This window comes from Aethalodelphis obliquidens, unplaced genomic scaffold (genome assembly GCF_003676395.1).
Source record: "Aethalodelphis obliquidens isolate GAN/ISIS:26980383/991018 unplaced genomic scaffold, ASM367639v1 scaffold5, whole genome shotgun sequence".
Classification (NCBI taxonomy): domain Eukaryota; kingdom Metazoa; phylum Chordata; class Mammalia; order Artiodactyla; family Delphinidae; genus Aethalodelphis; species Aethalodelphis obliquidens.
Genome location: NW_020837949.1, coordinates 10245149 through 10260568, shown reverse-complemented (window position 1 = coordinate 10260568; position 15420 = coordinate 10245149).

Here is a 15420-nt window from a genome sequence, read left to right as displayed (position 1 = left end):
CCATATGTAGTTTTTTTTTTAAATTAATTAATTAATTTTTGGCCGCGTTGGGTCTTTGTTGCTGCACGTGGGCTTTCTCTAGCTGCGGCGAGTGGGCTTCTCATTGTGGTGGCTTCTCTTGTTGTGGAGCACGGGCTCTAGCCGCGTGGGCTTCAGTAGCTGCGGCACGCAGGCTCAGTAGTCATGGCTTGCGGTCTAGAGCGCAGCCTCAGTAGTTGTGGCGCACGGGCTTAGTTGCTCGGCGGCATGCGGGATCTTCCCAGACCAGGGCTCGAACCCATGTCCCATTGACAGGCGGATTCTTAACCACTACGCCACCAGGGAAGTCCAACCCATGTGTAATTTTGGATTTGAACATTTTGTTAGAGTCTCGCATCATCCAGTGCATACGAATATTTTCTTGGAAATGGGCCTCCTTGATACTTCTGAAATCATGTTACACAAATAGCTGTTTTTAACAATGTGAAGGAAGTAATGATAATTGGCGTTCACAGCCAAACAGCGTTAAAATAGCATGCTTTTGAGCAATTATTATCTCACAGGCCTTCTGTCTATTGTGTCATTTGAGAGTTACAAAACCTTTTGAAGAAATGTAATCTGATGGTATAATTGGCCAAATTAGAAGGTCCTAAGAGTAGGAGGCATATCTGTTTTGTTGACTGTTCCTTCCCCAGTGTCTGGCACAGATCTGTGTTCTATCATTATTTATTTGATTGTTGAGTGACTGCCGTCACCCCTGCTTTACAAATGTGGAGACAAAGCATCTGAGAGGTTATGTAATTTCGCCAGAGGGACATAGTTTGTGAGCATCAGAGCCAGAATCTCTGATTTCACAGCCCAGGCTTAGATCGTTATGATCTGTTACATGCATGTGTAAATATAATTCTAGTTCTATGTTAATAGCATATAAAATCAGAATAGTAACATAAAAAGCAAACTTCTGGTTACCAAAGGGAAAAGGGGGTGGGGGAGGGCTAAATTAGGAATTTGGGATCAGAAGATACAAACTACTATATATAAAACTGATACACAGCAAGGTAGTACTGCATAGCACAGGGAACTATATTCACTATCCTGTAGTCAACCATAATGGAAAAGAATATGAAAAATAATATGTATATATAAGTATAACTGAATCACTTTGCTGTACACCAGAAACTAACACAACATTGTAAATCAACTCTACTTCAAGAAAAAAAACGCACAGAGACACTCAGAAAATAAAATCAGAAGAGTGGAGACTCTGAGAGGTTTATAATACAGAGGAACAAAAAGTTGATCTCAAACATACAGCTGTTTGTTCTCATAAAAGGTAGTCTTCACTCATTCTTACAGGACATGAAGCACCACAGCTTGACACTATTTAGCTAATAATAATGGCCTGAATTCAGTGGGAAATGGAGTTATTCAGCCTGTGTCAAGGGGATCTGTGCTGTTGCTGAAATTCTCTACATCAGAGAGGTGGCTATTCTTTATTAATCATTCAGGATGTCTGCTATGGAAAGCTTAAAACCATCTGCGGACCAAACAGATTTTCTCAACTGCAAATTTCACGGTGCCCTCTCCTGTGCCTCTCCGGACCTGAAGTGTATCAGCCGAGCATCAAATTTTATTCCAGTGATTTACTTTGTTAGTTTCACATTCACCTTCCACTTCCTGAGATTGCATTCTTCTCCGGGAGAATTCAAACTCCTAGCAGCCCAGAGTTTCTCTCTGACATCCCCCGGAACCATCCATCTTACATCACAGAGAGACAGTAACTCTCTTTCAAGTCGTTTGCCTTCTCCCTGTTCTAGTGAATACAAAACCGTTCTGGGAAAAATGTCTTTTAAAAGTGTGTTTTCGACGGACATTCAGATCAGTTCTGAACCCCCAAACTTCTGAAACGTGCTTCTCCGTTTAGAATTCAGAATCAGTGTGAGATTCTTAAGAGTGAACATTAGGAATCCTGCCATGGTTATAGTCTGGCTAAAATATGCTTTGTAACTTTGAGGGAGAATGAAAAAATGATGTGTGTTTGCTTGTTTTAAATCCCACTGTTTGTAAAGGAGAACTGCCCCCTCACTTGTTAGAAGGTTAAAATATAGAAATGTGTGCTATGAATTAACCAGCTCTCCAAAGGCATTTAAAAAAGAGATTAAATGCCTTTGGAAGCATTCTGTAAAATTAGTAAGTCCAACTATTTGTTGAATCTAGGGGCTGATGTTATCGAACCAAATGGGTTCCTTGGGTATTGAAAAGACATGACTGGCACCAAATCTTCTGTTTCCAGCAGTGCTGCAAGGCAGCCTTCTCTAAATGCATAATGGGAGAACCAAAGATTCTCTCTGGCGTAGGCACTGTCCATAAGACTGAATGCTCTTGGAGTATCTTTTAAATTGTTTTCTTCCATAGGCTAACAGACCTACCTATATATAGATCTTCCTGGCGTTTGAAATATTCATGTAATTCATCAGATTGATTGGTGGGTAGTGGACCCCAAATCAACCTTGAATATATTTTGCTGTCTTGATTCACTCATTTTGTCCAGGACCTGGTGTTGAAGCTAATTGTTAGGGTACCATGCCTACAGAATGAATGCCTAGCAAATGAATAGCATGTAGTGGTGTATAGAAAGCTACCAGAAGCTTACGAATTCCTAGACGTTAATCTTTTAAAAAAAATCACATCTGATTGAGATGTAGAAAATTCACCCTGAGGCATTTACTTTCTATTTTAAATGAATATTTTGCAAAATTTTAGACAAATCCCAAAGCAGCTTAGTGTTAGACTGAGGTAAGGAATAAGCTTAGATTAATTGAAAATCTTTTGAGTATGCTAATTATTTATTATAATCCTGAGAGGTTTTTTTTCTTTGTTTTTAAAACTGATTCCTCTTCCCAGTGTCTAAAATCAGGTGTTTCTGGCAAAAGATAAAATAAAGTATGTAGGGGATATGAGACATTTAAATTAAGTTCCTTAGTGTTTGTGGCTGAAACTCTTTTTTTAAATTAATTAATTAATGTATTCATTTATTTATTTTTGGCTGTGTTGGGTCTTCGTTGCTGCACACGGACTCTCTCTAGTTGTGGCGTGAGCGGGAGCTACTCCTCATTGCGGTGTGAGGACCTCTCAGTGCGGTGGCTTCTTTTGTTACAGGGCAGGGCTCTAGGTGCAGAGGCTTCAGTAGTTGTAGTGCACGGGCTTAGTTGCTCCGCGGCGTGTGGGATCCTCCCGGACCAGGGATCAAACCCGTGTCCCCTGCATTGGCAGGCAGATTCTTAACCACTGCGCCACCAGTAAAGTCCCATGGCTGAAACTCTTTCCTGGCCTCCAGCATCAATTTCTCCATCTTCCTTTTAATAATAGAAACCCTAAAGTTTTAGCTGGACGCCTGACTGGCTACAGACAACACCCGAGCAGATGGCAGCCACAAAATGGAAGGGGTCTAGTCCTTGAACGATTCTAAATGACCTCATGGAACGCTAATTTTTATTCCCTTTGTTGTAGTATCTTATCCTGTACTCTGATATAGTGTTGGAGGACCATTTATGTAGGAAATTATTTTACCTGTCTTTAATTCTTAGACTTTAATTCATTTCAATTCAATTTTTGGTAAGAAGATAACAGACTTCCAGTTTCTAGATTTACCCTCCCTCCTTAAACAGCCAAGGCAACCAGACACAATGTGTAAAACAATGGTTTCTGAGACAGTAGGCATCAGGCAATGAGCAACAATGATCCCTGAGAGATGAGAAACAATTGAAGTGAGCCCTAGACTGTCCCAGCTTACTGGCTGAAGGAATTTCCAGATCCCCATGCTAGGAGGGGAACCCAGGCAGAGCTGGGTGGGGTCCCTGTGTTGAGGAGACCTAGCTAAGAATCCAGGGAGATTAAGGTGGCTAGAGTTTGCAGGGCAGAGCACCAAAGAGGAGACAGAGATAGAGAGACCCTCAAATCTGTAGAAAGTCCCCCTTGTATATCCTATGTTTTTCCCTATACATACATACCTATGATAAAGTTTAATTTACAGATTAGGCACAGTAAGAGATTACAACAATACCTAATAATAAAACAGGACCATTATAATAATATACTGCAATAAAAGTTACGTGAATTGGTCTCTCTCTCTTTTTCTCACAAAATATCTCATTGTATTGAGCTGACCCTTCTTCTTGTGCTGATGTGAGATGATAAAATGCCTTTGTGATGAGATGAAGTGAGGTGAATGACGTAGGCATTGTGACATAGCGTTAGGCTATTGATCTTCTGACTATATTCAGAAGGAGGCTCGTCTGCTTCGGGTAATCGTGGATTATCCAGACATGATGATGTTGATAGTTGGACCTCACGAGCAGATGATGTTTATGGACGTTGATGGTTGGGAACATCCTGGGTGGGATAAAATGGACAGTGTGAGATTTCATCCCACTACTCAGAATGGCACACAATTTAAAACTTATGAATTGTTATTTCTGGAATTTTCCATTTAATATTTTTGGACTGTGGTTGACTTTGGGTAACTGAAACCATGGAAGGTAAAGCTGCCGATAAAGGGGGGACTACTGTACTCAGAAGTGTCTTGATTCAGTAGTAGGCTATTTTGACCCTTCAGAATTAACGCTGCCCTTGTCCCACCTAACAAATCTTAAAAGCAATACCTGAAAGGATCCAACAGTTTCCAACTAATGTAACCGTGTCCCAGAACAAAGCTCAAGGGTATTAATAGGAATAAAAAAATACCTGGCACCCAGCAAGCAAACATCTGTCCTGGCATCCAATCAAAGATTACTAGCCATGGAAATAGGCAGGGAAATGTGAATTAGGAGAAGGATCAACTGAAATTGACCCAAATGTTAGAATTAGCAGAGAAGGGCATTTAAACACTTATTATAAATGTATTCCATATGTTGAAAAAGTTGAGTAAAGACATAGAGAATATTAAAGAGACCCAATATTCAGTCAGTTGCTGAATAAACTAATACCTGGACTGGATAGAAGGCTAGAGGTGGGAGGAATAAACCAGCCTGGATATATACAGGGCAACCAGAGGCAGAGTGTGAGGAGCAGAAACTAGAATTTTAATGGCAGGGAAACCAAGATCTTAAACTGGTACAGAGATTCTCAACTGGATGTCGAGGGACTCCTGGTAGACTGTTCCCATATTCTCAGACTCTCAAGTTCTCTACCTTATTTCTTTATATGTTTGCCTCTTTATATACTTAGTTATATGATTTTTGTTTAGATGACAATGAAAGGTTTAAAGCATACTCTTAATAATCTTGACCACCAAGGTATAATCAGGTAGTACCATAACTCTTTGTTGTCGTTGGTGCACGTGTCTGTGACCACTTTGTCCTCAAGTAATCCTTTATCCATGGGTGCTTTCAAATTCATTTTGGCTACTTTCAAGTTCTCTGGTTCTTAATTAGTGGTCTAGAATGTATCATTGAGCAACAGTCTTTGTTGAATGAATGAGTGTATGAATTATGGGGAAAATACCGCTTACGTGCTAGGAAGTTAACATTTTAAAAGATAATAAATGTTATTATGTTTGTGATGTTAACAGAATATTGTTAGTTTTGTACAGCTTCTTGAAAATATTCAGGGAAGAAACAATTTTTAGTTTCACAACTAGAACGGAAAAGTTCAGAAGGAAACCACAAGAACATACTGAGAATCCAGGTCTTGTAGGCTACAAAAGGATTGTTCTAATTAGATTGTTAGAATTGCAAAATGATACATTTCAGCTGCAGATTTAAAGCAGTTTTTTGATGCTCAAATCATAAGTGGGACAAAGCAAAGGATGTATCCTTAAGACAAAAAGGAAAGAAACCAAATTTAACTTAGTTCAAGGAAGAAGATAAATAACATATATCTTCTGTCTTATTTTACGTAATTTCTATCTGTACTGGACAAGTAAAGTGAGTTGGAAAATTTGTTGCCAGTATTTTAATGATCTTTCTTTTATAATAGTGACTATTATATTGTCTGGATCATATATTATAGTTGGGATCTTGGTTCACTGTGTCCAGAGATACTTTCTATTGATCTGACTTGGCTGTTAGCGGTCATTACTACCTCTTGATATTTGATGAAATGGCATGAACAGGGCTAGCAAGAATTAATCAGCATTTCTAGGCCTTACCTAGAAAACAAATTTACGAAGTCACAGTTACTGACATGGAGCTCCAAACTAAGAAGCCCATGAACATAGTAGTTCTATGATCAATACAGAGGAAATGTTGAGTTTCAGCGGATTTTCTTTTGTTTTACAAAATAGGTCTACAAGATTTAAGTTATTCCTATTTGGAGAAATTCTCCAGGATTATTACAGTGTTCATTTATTAAAACCATGAAGAAATGAGACATTACAAATATTTGTTTCTAGTATCCAATTTTAATTTCTGCATTCAAATTAAGCTCCATTCTTAGGTTATAAGGTTTTAGGGATTTCAGGCTATGTTTTTCTTTTTTTAAAAAAATCTAAATTTAATTTTCATTTTGCTTAGTGCCTAGTAACTTTACATAAGAACAGAATTGAACATTTTTACAGCTTTGTGACATTCACTACCTCTTACAATTTTGTCAATTCAAAACTTCTAAGCCTCTAAATTTACATTTCACATCTGCACATCAAAGTGCTCATTTCATCATCCTGTCTTAGAAAGGATTAGAATAACCACAGAAAATCATCACGGAGTACTAGCTTTAGAACAGATTCCTATAGGATGAATAAGTATATCTGTCACGAACACTGCTGCAAGACGAGAACTCCACTGAAGAGATGGCTTCAGACACTAGGAGTCATTAAGCAGGTTGTTTTTTTCTTCTGTAAATTACCCCATGACTGTAATCTGGAAAGTATTTTGGGACAGATGATGATTGGTTCTAGTTTATCTGTATACCTTGTGATTTGTATACTATGTTGTACTGACATAACATACACTTGCACTTAGCTGGTGAGTATTACCCTTGCTATGTCAATGAGTGACCTTTTTCATATAACCACCCTGAGGCATATACACAAATACACGCATCATTGGCTCATTGCAGTGAGCAAACAAGAGCTGCCTTCTTCCCTAGGGGAGGTCAAATGACTCTGGATGGAGAGACCTATTTATCCAAGATAAACCCAGAAATGTTGGTTGGAAGTATGAAGTCCCTTGGAGAGACGAAAAAATGTTCTGTTCTCAAACAACCGGAGACCAAAAAAGAAAGCTTGTGGAATAGTCAGGGGAGGTAGGTCAGTTCAGATGGGACTGAGCAAAAGAACAAACACGAACAAGGACTGACCCTGGGATGGTAGCAACCAAGCACTTCAATACTAACATTTTTCTGACCTGTGATTTCCTTCAATTCATCTCTGCCTCCTTTGCTTCAGTTGGGCAGATAGCGGACATTGTTCTTTCTTCCACAGTTCCCTGTAGTCCTATAGTCTTGTGTTTGTATCCTACAGACATTTTTTTTCTCCTAGGTTACGACAAGGTAACTACTGTTTAAAAGAGGAGTGATAATAATAAAATCTTACAGTTTTAATGAGCTTTTAACTTTTCCAAACAGTTTCATATCTATTAGTTATTAGCACATTTAAATCTCACAACAGCCCAGGGGCTATGTTGGGCAGTTATTAGGATTTCCATTAGATCCATAAGAAAAAAAAAACAGTTAAAAACTAGAGTAGAAGGACTTCCCTGGAGGTCCACTTTTATGTGCTTCCTGTGGTTATTTTTTAATCTTATATTCTCAAAAATTACTCCAAGATTCCTGGTGGCACTATTGGCTTAGGATACCTTGAGGTAGGGTTCCAGAGGTGGTTAAAATGGTAGAAGGTATCTCACAAATAAATGAATAACTTTAGTCTCATTTAGCCAATCAGAAAATAATAGAAATATGATAGGACAATATATTGAGTTATGTTGCCCTGCAGTATTCATATCTAATTGTAAATTTTGGGGGGAGATTGATTCTTATTGAATTACCTTATCTGTAAAATGATGTTTGGGACTATATGATCACCTACTTTCTTCTAGGCCTAATAGTCTCCAGTATTTTCTAAAATTGTTGTTGGAATTGTAGTGGATTATATTTGTAGAAAAAGCAAGCAAGGTGAAATGACATAATTTGAGTATCCTTTTTAAAATTGAAATACAGTTATGATATACATTGTTAAATAAGCTCTTGATACTCAATTTTTAACAGAAATAACTAGACACTTTTAGTCAAACTCAAGTGATGAATTTGTATATTATAAATGTGTATAAATTCTAAAATTAAGTTAAACAAGGCAAAGTATAACCAGTTTCCCAAATTTAATTTAAATTATGTAAATACTTTCTACAAGAGTGTTTCTCTGTGTTGTAGAGCAATGTGATGGGGCCAAAAATGAATTCTAGGATCCAGAGATTCCTGGGTATACATGGGTGTTTGAGATGCTAGTTGGCTTTGAATAGTCAAAAAACATGGTATTAGCTGACACAGGGATTTGATTTATTTAAAAAAATATTAGTTCCCTCTCCTAGCAATGCAGATTTGCTGCCAGTACATGGAGAAGAGCTGATGTCCCAAGTAAAAGCCAAGAAATTGAGGTTTGCTATGAAAACATATTTCTCTTTAATACTATCATAGAAAATGTATTTTATTCATTTGACAAGTATCACTGAGTGATTAGTATATGATTAGCACTGTGTTTGCTAAAGGGAACGTGAAAGAAACCCCAGGTGTGGTTACTACCCTTCTCAAGCATTTGGAAAATAATTTGGAAGAAACAACTTATTTGCTCCAAATCATTATTTAGCAAGGTACAATACTATTTTGTCCAAATGTCTGATATAAGCAATAATTTACCTAGAGCTCAATTATTGTTGGGAAACAAAAGAATGCTGTTTTGGAGAAAATGAAATGAGCTTCAATTGATTTGAAAGAAATGGATAGATTGGGGCTAAGAATTAAGAAAATGGCAATTTAAGTGTAGTAGGTATCCTAAGCAAATGTTTATAGACTATAAAGAGTGTGGTGTGTGCAGGAGATTATGATACTAGAATGAGGGGTGTGGGGATTTGTGTTGAGATGTCGTGGGAAATAACAGTAGGTAAAGTAAGGGCAGATCATTGAGAACCTTGAATGGCAGTGATTTTGGATTGCATTTTCAAAGGAGAAACACTGACAGCTTTCAAGGAGTTGAAATTATTGTTTGAAGAAGGTAAATCTGAAAGCAGAATAATATATAGTTGGGTTGGATAGAAAAGTATTGCATTGTCAGAGAGATTTCTTTGGTTATAATTTTCATTTTAGAACTCGCCAGCTATATAATGTTCAATAGTTCACTTAACTTTTCTGAGCTTCAACAGAATCATCTGTAAGATCTGTAGGAAAGTGGGTGGGAGGGTCTTTATTAGATAATATTTTCGGGTTTGCTTCTAGCTAGGCCTGGCTAGGAAGACCAAATATAAATTTATACTATTCGTCCAAGTGTGAGTTGATAATGAGCTGGGGAAGTAAAAGGATATACAGGAAAAAGGAGATGTAAGGGTCAGAGAGGGCCTCATTTTGAACTGATTGATTCTTAAGAACCATCAGTAGAAGTAAGTTATACAGTTAGAGGGATATGGTGTGAAAATGATTAGAAGAAATCCCTAACTCATATATTGACTGTGACGTGACCTTAGGACGTCCAATTCTATCTATCTGACCTAATGTGAATGAGTAAATGGTACGCGGGCCTCTCACTGTCGTAGCCTCTCCCGTTGCAGAGCACAGGCTCCGGACGTGCAGACTCAGTGGTCATGGCTCATGGGCCCAGCCGCTCTGCGGCATGTGGGATCTTCCCAGACCGGGGCACGAACCCATGTCCCCTGCATTGGCAGGCGGACCCTCAACCACTGCGCCACCAGGGAAGCCTAGTAAATAGTTTTTGTTAAGCCCTTAAACAACAGTATTCCTTTTGGTTATATTCTTTTCTAGTCACTCTACTTTCCCTCACCCTAATATCTAATCTATTACCTAATCCTGTTATCTCTCCAAGATAAATACTTGTAGTCATCTAGTTCTCTCCACCCCACTTTGCCTCTAGTTATTTGGAATACTACTGCAGACTTTGTGATCAATTGGCAAAGAAACTAGTTATATTAGGGGTTGTAGCAGCAATCTAAGAAAATAAAGCTAGTTTAAGTCAAGCTGTTTTCACAATATTTCAAGCAATTTAATAATCTTAAATGATTTAGGGGAACCAAGAAAATGTTAAGAGAATACAGCCATGCAATAGGAACATATTTAATGAATAAAAAAATGGATAACATGTGCTGGGTACTATCCTAGTTGTTTTACGTATAAAATTTCATGGATATTAATATACAATTTTTGATGTATATGTAATGCTCCCATTTCCAGGTAAAGAAACTTAGATTTAGAGAGAAATGAACTTGCCCAGAGTTGCACAGTTGACATTGCAGACCTGGGATTTGAATTGCGTTATTTTAAATTCCAACATCCATCCACTTGTCAATACATGAAACTACTACAGAAAGCAGTTGAAGATGGGAGACTGAATCTCAAATGAATGTTTGGGGTTGTGGTTATATATTAAGGACTCTTTAGTTTAAGGTTGGTAAGTGAAGATTTAAAACAGAATTACTTCATTATGGAAAGGGGAATAGAAAGATTGCAAGAGACAGCTGAGAAGTGTACCCCAACATTTTTCACTGAATCATGAAGCTCTGAATTCTTAAAGTCTGTTACACATAGCTGACAATTCCTTGTAGCACTATGCCTTTCATTTCCTATAAGACTCTCCAGAATGGCAAGTCACTTTGTCACAAGATCCTGTCACTTTTACATCATGAACCAATTCTTCTTTATGATCAAGATTAACTCCAAATGAGCATCTTCTCTGCTATTGCTGGTACTTCTGAGTGCCATTTTGTTTTCTAGCAACAGCAAGTCAAAATAGCCACAATTTCTATGTTTAGAAGAATATATTTCTAATCTCTTTATATTCTAGGTTCTTCTGTAAACTGACTTCATCCCCTGTCATGGAGATAGCATATTTGCGTCATTGGAGCGGTGGTTTTAAAAACTATGGGTGGATCCTCAATTTTCTGTCTGTCTTTCATAAACTCTTGTTTTAAATTATTATGCATTGATATCCATAAACCACTTCTCATCATACTCTGAATTTAGACTTCCTGCGTTATCTGAAAAACAAGAACGTTGAACAATATTAGCACTGTTTGACAGCCAACAGTTCTGTTTTTCAGTGTTGCTAATTTACACAGTAGTGTTTCTTCATTATTTGAATATTTTATTGCATTTGCCCTTATTCATTTACCAAAAAATGAAGTGATAAATAGAAAAAGTGATAAGCTTAAGTCTTATAAACTTCATAAAATTGAGATGAAGATTGAAATAATTGTCTATTAAAAAATGATGAATTTTTAGCTCCATTTGAGTACTCAGTTAATTTTGTGCTCAATTATAAGGGAAAAGAATAAAATTAAAGCCTACAAAATGCTGGGAATAGATTGCCAAGATTGAGTCCTGGAATTCTATTATAATTCTTAAGTTATAGGAGGATAGACCTCTACCGACAAGATCTCTGCCTAAAAGTTTCACTCTTGCCATTGGAATTTCTTAGGAAGAAATCATAATTGAAGGTAGAAGTCTGTCTTTATTGAGTTACCCCTTTCCCCTGTTAACCTGTCAAGCTTGTTCAGGGTTTTTGTAATAAGGAAGGAATTAATATTCCTTCTAGACCACACAAACACTGCACTCAGTAGAAATGTTCTGTTTCTACACATTAGAAATCCAGAAATCCAGAATTATGTAATATTCTGCTTTTTTGTTTGTCTCCATACCTGTTTAACCTGCTTGGGTAGGGAGTTGTTCTAAGTTAGCTAAATCCCAATAACAGAATTCAACAAATATGTTCTATTACTGTGTTTAGTTACTTATTCGATTTTTGTTATAAGTGTGTCCCATTGACCCTCACCTGATTTTCTTGAGTATAGTCTCAGCTGGTTCCATTCGATCCAGTGTAGTTCAACTATTCTTCCCTCCCTGACAAATTTTTTTAATAATTCACTCATTTATGGGAAAATGAAATGAGTGTTTCTAGTCTCTTCTTGGTCTAGATCACTCTGTATACACTTGTCAGGAAAATATTCCTCAAATATTGTTTTCATCATGGCGTTAGTTTACTCAAAATATTCCAACCCCTTCCAACTCTCCAGATCTGGGTTTTAACACAGGCTGTCCGTACCTCTGTCCTCATTCCCTTCCTGACAAGCCTCATTTTTGATTATGCTTTTTCTTTCGTTCATTAATGAAGTCAAATTCATCTTCTTGGCATATCTACAGAATGTTCTTTTTAGCATTCAGAGGGCAAATAGGGAAGGAAAGGGCGTTGAGAAAGGAGACAGCCAAGGGGGAGGTGGAAGTGAAGTGAGGAAACACAGAAGGAAGAAAAGGAGAGGGGAAGGGGGCTGGAAGGAGGAGAGGACAAGGCATGCCTCCTGAGAGGGTGTCCAAGGATGAATCTGAAGACACCCTCTCCTTCAGATGAAGGCAGTCCCAAGCTGGGTACACAGCTTCATGAGCAGAGCATGGACTGGACACCCCCAAACACACACAAACACACACACACACACACACACACACGCACACGCACACACACACACACACACACTCTCCTCTAGCTGTTCAGGGAGCTCTTCTGCCGGTACCATTCTGTGCAGTTGCCCACGTCGTGCATCCTGATGCTCTTAGTAAGCAGGTTGGTCTTCCTGGTGCTAATTCCCCTTCTCCCAGATAGTGAGTCAATATTGCCTTCCTATGAACCTACCATTTCTGGAATTCCTACTTCTCCCTCCCTCTCCGCGTGTCTAGACCTTACCGTCTTGGTCCCCATGGCATGCGTTCCTCCCTCTCTAAGCACTGGCAGCTCACCATCAAATGCTAAGGCAAAGTGTCCCTTCTCTCTGAACTTTGTCAAAACAAAGTTTCAGGTGGGCAAATTGAGTATGTTTTACTTAATACCGGTGGCAGTGAGGAAGTAAGGTAGGGCATACAGAATATTTCATTTTATAATACTGCTATGGATCAGTTAAAATTAAATTGGTGGCTTTTTCTCCTTATTTTAAACTCATGTGGCCTCCCCAATTTGTATAATTGGGTTATAATTAAGTAAAAACACTAAAGAAACTTCCTTATGTAGGGATAAATTGGAAATCACTACTTTGCAAAGTCTGTATCATGGAGCTACAATTGCGTGATTGTTTATAAAATTCTAAAAGTACCAAAAGAGATTAAAAAAGGAAGAATGAGTTCACTTATTGTAGGGAAAATACAGTGGTGCATATACAGTTCTTCACACTTCCCTCCTGAATCTTAAGGATTGACTTCTCAGAGAGGACAGACAGGATCTGTTAGGGGAGGAATCCAGTTCTGTGATGTCCAACTTACACTGAGTTTCCTAAGTCTCAGGGGAACATCTTTTACTATCAGAATATAAACAACTAATAACCCAAAAGATTTTCCTTTGACAGTCCCTGGAGCTTAAAAATCTTGTCAGAGATACATTTCTGGTACATCAGGAAGTCTGCTCTTATGGTGTGACCCGTTCTCATACAGGCATTTTCCAGGAAAAATTGTTTTGTAGATGCCTCGACTATACCAGAATACATTAGCATTTGTATCTTTATCTATACGTTTAATTGCCTCCAACTGCAGAAGTTGGAAAAGGACTATGAAATTACTCAGTCGATATGTCTTCACTTCTACTTGAGTTTCTTAAGGGAATGCATTAAAAATACAATCAAGTTGTAGTAACAGAAAGTCAACCAATAGACTTTATCTTACTACAGACCACATTTACCAAATGTTATTTTCCTTTTTCTTTTATTTGGGTGCACAGTAAATGTGGATGGGTTTTCTGGAGGATAATTTTAAATATTGTAGCATCCACAACGAGGAAGACAATACATCTTCCATTTTCAGAGACAAGAAAGAGTCACCTCCTGGTCATACAGAAGAATTTTGACGTTGATGCAAAGAAAAGGAAACAAAGATCAAAGGGGAGAATAATTAAGACAGGAATCTAAACAGCAGGCTTTTGGAAGGTAGAATAGGTAGAATATAAATCTTAATGACAGGACTCTAAATAAGAATTCAGGGAATCTGAGAAGTTATGATCATTTATATAATAGGGAACCTGACAGAGGGAACAAAGATGGTGTGGGACTCAACAGAAGGAAAACTTTAGACCAGAAGAGGTGGCTTTAGAAAAGGCTATTGAGGAAGAATGTCAGGATGAAAATATCTAACTCTAGCTGCATGTGATTATCAAAGGGATTACCTGTCCCTAGGGGGACGTTATCATGACTTTAAAACTGAACTCACTTCTGTGTATACCCGTCATTCAGTTAACCATGCAAAGAACATTTGTGTACAGCTTAGCCAGAATGATGTTTGCTTTACTCAATGTCATTTTCTCCAAAGTCTTACCTAAGTGCTCGATTTCTCTATTATCCCATCACAAATACTAGACCTGGGGAGGTTGAATGATGAACTTTATTCCTGACTTGAGTCTAGCATTTTATGCTTGCTTAAAACAGAAAAGTGACTCCGGCTCCAGCCATGGTGGTATAACCAGTATCACATTTACCCTCCTGCTTCAAACAACTATAAAAATGAACAAAATATATGCGGCAACTGTTTTTGGTCATCCCAGAACTGTGACCCCCGTAAAAGGAAACACCTCAGGTGAGTTTTCTGTTGCTGCAAAACAAATGACCATAAACCAAGGGACTTAAAACAATACCCAGAGATCACAGTTCTGTAGGTCAGAAGTCTGGCATGTCTCAGAATATCACAAGGCTGAAGTCATGGTCAGTGAGGCTAAGTTCTTGTCTAGAGGCTCTGGGGGAAAATCTGCTTTTAGGGTCATTCTTACTGTTGGCACAATTCTGTCCTTGCTGTTGTAAGAAAGGTTCCAGTTACCTCGCTGGCTGTCAACCAGGGACTGGTCTCAGCTCCTAGAAACCATCTGTAGTCTTTGCCACGTGTTCCGCTCCATCTCCAAGTCAGCAAACACCCATCACATCCTTCTTGTGCTTTAAACCTCTGATTTCCCCTTCTGCTACCACAGAGACAGTCGTCTGCTTTTCTAGGGCTCCTGTGATGAGGCAGGTCACCTGGAATAACCTCCTCATCTTGCAGTCAACTGCGCCATGTAACACAACCTAATCACGGGAGTAAAATCCATCGTATCCACAGTCCTGGGGATTTTGCAGGGTGTATACACGCGGTGAGGGATGGGAAATTGTGGGTGGTAACTTAGAATTCTGCCTCCCACCCACCTTCTGCTGCCGTGCTCCATTTGCCACTGACCCTGAATACACATACACACACACACACACACACACACACACACACACACACACACAC